This window comes from Centruroides sculpturatus, unplaced genomic scaffold (genome assembly GCF_000671375.1).
Source record: "Centruroides sculpturatus isolate CEXI.00-Female unplaced genomic scaffold, Cexi_2.0 scaffold702, whole genome shotgun sequence".
Taxonomy (NCBI): Eukaryota; Metazoa; Arthropoda; class Arachnida; order Scorpiones; family Buthidae; genus Centruroides; species Centruroides sculpturatus.
Genome location: NW_019384867.1, coordinates 183,042 through 187,331, shown reverse-complemented (window position 1 = coordinate 187,331; position 4,290 = coordinate 183,042). Strand labels below are relative to the sequence as shown.

General features: G+C 38.5%; 1 protein-coding gene and 1 non-coding gene across 2 annotated transcripts in view; both read right to left on the bottom strand.

Annotated features, from left to right (window-relative positions):
* Positions 1 to 1,732, bottom strand: part of LOC111630796 (ATP-dependent (S)-NAD(P)H-hydrate dehydratase-like) — a 4,656-nt gene extending 2,924 nt beyond the window's left edge. Inside the window, exon 1 of the mRNA XM_023374956.1 lies at positions 1,649 to 1,732. The gene's annotated coding sequence lies outside the window, so the exon portion shown is untranslated. The remainder of the gene's footprint in view (positions 1 to 1,648) is intronic.
* Trnas-uga lies at positions 978 to 1,059 on the bottom strand. Its single transcript has one exon. It is a non-coding gene; the product is annotated as a tRNA-Ser (tRNA).
* Positions 1,733 to 4,290: the final 2,558 nt, after the last annotated feature.

Below are 4,290 nucleotides of genomic sequence, written 5' to 3'. Positions count from 1 at the left end.
AAAGTGTCCATAGTTACATAGCGTTGCGCCGTTCCGGCGTGACGTTTCACAAACGATGAAGAGCGAAAATCTCGCGTGCCGAACGAACAAAAAGAAAAAAAAAAACCGGACTGCCGTGACCAGGATCGAACCTGGGTTATTGCGGCCACGACGCAATGTCCTCACCACTAGACGATCACGGCCGCTGGTCTGACGAATGTCGCGCTTTCGTGTGACCTGGATTTTGCTGACTGCTGTCACCGAGGCATTTGACCGTCGCGATATCGCAGTAGACCCTTCAGTGGCAATTTGACAGCAATGGTGGAAAATTGTCCAGTTTTGTATATAAATTGAAATGAACGGAAGAAAATGCGAGCTGAGTTGGAACGTTCCCTGGCCGAAGAAAGTAATCTGTCGTCATAGGTTTCCAGTTAAAGGAGCATGGAGCAGAAAGTGTTTTCGTTCCTCGGTAGTATAGTGGTGAGTATCCCCGCCTGTCACGCGGGAGACCGATTCCCCGCCGGGGAGAAAATAATTTTTTTTTTCTGTCTTTCTTCCTCCTTCTTGATCACTGTACTACGTTGTTGGAGCTTTCTTTTCGCAAACGGGAATATTTATAGCATTTGATAGTCTTCCATCGCCTTTTGATTTCTGCTTACATCGACTTTCAAAGTTTAAAGCAATAGGAACGCCGCTGAAATTGGTTCTAAGGCACTGGTGTTGCTCGTTTGGCGATGGGTTTTTTCCGCGATTCCTTTTCTTTTTCTTATTAATCGCTGCCACGCCTGAAAAAGCAACAGATAGGAAATTTCCGAAATTTTTTATCCACTCTGTTACCGGCAATAAAATATAATTCGAAAGAGATTCTTTCGATCACTGGCAAGCACTTCGCATTAATGGTGACGACAAAGCTCGCATCTCGTGCGGCGCAAAAATGGTGTCGTACTGAACTCAAAAAGAATGCTTTTCGTCTGGCCGTATACGAAAAAAACGTCACTCGCAGTCAGCAGGATTCGAACCTGTGCGGGAACAACCCAATGGATTTCAAGTCCATCGCCTTAACCAATCGGCCACGACTGCTTCTGGAGGACCGCCAATATATTTTCCGTTCACAATGCGCACTTTTTCATGCTACAGCAATACGTTTCGCAATAGAAACGTTTCCATTTTCGACAAATCAAGTGCAGGCGTGGCATAGAACATAAAACACATAGATAATTGATTTTGTAACTACTTGCTTCTTCGTTTCGCTCTTTGCAACCAAACTTCGAATATACATACAACTTCGAATATACATACAAACTTCGAATATACATACAATATGTTTAAACGCGGTCGAAGTGCAATGTATTCCCGTACTTTGCACTCGCGAAATTCGCATCGCAATTCAAACAGTCGCAAGGCGTTTCTTTCTTTGCAGGCAGCTGGCTACGCTGTTTTTCAAGGCTCACCGAAATTTCGGCAAAACGCTGAATAATGCAAATTTTTGTAAAACCTCGTGGACAATTTCATAATTCGAACTGTCAGTTTCCAAGCAGAATTGCTTATGGAAGAAATACCTTTGATGGTTTAGTCATCACGAGACAGAATATCCGCCATTGGTCGGGATCGACTGTTTTAACAATGTTCAAAAATACCTAGATTTAGAAAGTTCGTGGTCTGAACTTACCGATAAAATGGCTGCAATTGATGCAAAACTCAGAAAACGCTTCGAATAAATCACTTTTAAACGCACGAACAGAAAAATCAAACCGCTCGCAATGATAATTATCGACCGCTCGCAACAAATTGTCGCAGTTTTATTGTTGCGTCGCCACGAAATTTAATGTAAAACGTTTGGATTTTTCACCGAATTTCGTGACTTGCGCCTCCCTGTCGCGGAAGAGAGATTTTCGCGGATCATTCCTTGCATATACATTCGCGTTGACAGTAATATCAATTGACAAATCTAATATTCTCGTGTCTGCGAATAAAAGTTTCCATTTTATCATGATCCTCCGAAGCGAAAAAAGAATAGACTCGAAATACAGTAACCCCCTTTTTTAACTACCAATCTATTAATAAAATTGAATCTTTTGTTAAATTAAAGTGTCCAAAATTATCAGATAAAAGCTTACACGTGACAAGGACTATACTTTCTGAAATATACAAAAGATAATGAGATCTATCGAGTGACTAAACACTTCTATTCAGATTGATTTATTCGTCCATTTAAAACGAATTAGAAACTTCATTCTAGTCGTGTTAATTAAGCCATGTATTAGAAAAAAGGGAGCAACAAGTGCGACTTCTAACTCAAGTTGTCCCCTGCTGCTGACACATCTCGTTGCAACACCTATACAGTAGAGCCTCGATTATCCGACCTAATTGGGGACTGGGGTTGGTCAGATAATTGAAAGGGCGGATAACCGAAAAGTATGAAAAAATCTATTATTAGTGTAGTATATTATTATATCCCATGTAATTAGTATATTAGTATATCGCTATTAACCTACTTAGCGTTGAATTTTCATCGATGTTAAGCCTAACAAAAATTTTTTAAAATAATAATCGTCGCTATTGTATCGTTAAAAATTAGAAAATTAAGCCTCGTTTAAATACTGGCTCTCTTTCATGGTCGAATGAGTGTTGCCAGCTAAAACACGTAAAAATAATATTAAAGTAGCCANCTAATAGAATGCATAATTTACAGCGTTATTTACACTTGACAATTATTTGTCACAATCTGTTGATTATTACCACATCTTTCATTTATCAGCAAGATAATGATCTGAAACATTGATCCAGCAATGCAAAGTCATAACTTCGGGATCGAAATATTAGCCTGCTTCAATGATTGCCTCAATCGCCTGATTTCGGCCGGACCGAACAAATCTGATTTCTTCTTAATCGTCGCTTGTCTAAATGTAAATACTGTATCTCTTTCGAAAGACTCTTGTTTTTATAGGTAGCGTGCAAAATTTCAGGTTTTTCTATAAAGGGGTTGCTGAAATATAAGCAGTTGAAAAGTGCAAAGATCTCCATAAAAGCTGTATCTTTTCTCTTTCTTATTCATTTGGCGGTGCAGATGCTGCTAGAGAAAGAACAGCACTGGGTCTAGAGAGCTCAAATTTTAAATTTACGCCATCATCGTTATCAGTGAGAAGCTGGCAAAACTTGCGGGTAGATAGGTAAAACTTGGCGGGGTCCGATCTCTTGCTTTTATCGCTTATTAAAATAAAATTGCAACCGAACGATTTGATTTTCATTCGGAATGTTCTTCAGAATATGAAAAGCTCAAATTTATGCAAATTAAACTGTTTTGTAACGATCACACTAACAGCATATTGAAAGCATTCTGTGTGTGACCGTCGTGTCGCGGAATTGCTGGTCGTAGCTGCCTCGGGTTCGATACTACAAACTATAGGAATTTCGGATTTTCGTAGTTTAATAAAACAGGAGGCATACCGTAAACGTTTGTAAATGAAACGGTTTCCATAAGCGCTGTACAATTATGCCCGATTTTAAATCAACTTTAGGCTACTATCCTGTACAGAAGTTATAATATTGTGTAACTGTAACTTACAGATACCGTTTAAACATTGTAAATAAAAATGAGTTTATTAAAAGATTGCGGCCCGAAATCTACTGCAAACCAAAACGACAATATTACCGCGGCTCTCCTTCTACTGCTTAGTATCCAACGACGATGTACAAATTATATTTAATTCTAAGCCCACGTCCTTATTTGACATTTGATGTACTTTTAGTAAATATAAACATGTACAACAGGCTATCACTTGATTCTGATGCTAGCTGAAGTATGTTCTTTTACACGTAACGAACGCATTTAACCGCTCAGTGTGCCTTTTTAATTAATACAAGGTATGTTTACCGAGAATTTTTAAAGCAATGTACCGGAAGCTAAAGGTTATAGAAAAGAAATGTTTGCTTGACATAATGTATTGTATTAACTGAGCGAAGTGATCAATTTGATTAGACGTAAGAAAAAGAGATAGGTCGAAGAATGAAAGAAAAAGAATAGTGACAGAAACAGCCGGTATTACCAGGTCGTCTCCGTCCCAAGTACTGAGCGCGCCCGACGCTCTTATGCTCAGCTGATCGGGCGACAACCGGTATTAGTAGTTCGATTGTTTGACTACGAATTTGCAAGCTTTTAAAATTTGATTTAATATTTGAATTTTTTTGATTCATTATGAATCGTGTGCATTTTTTCTTTATTCGTCATCCGTCATAACTGTTAGAAACATTCTTATTAATTATAAATTAATCTAAAATTGCGTAACTTCAATAAATATCGAATCTTTAAAC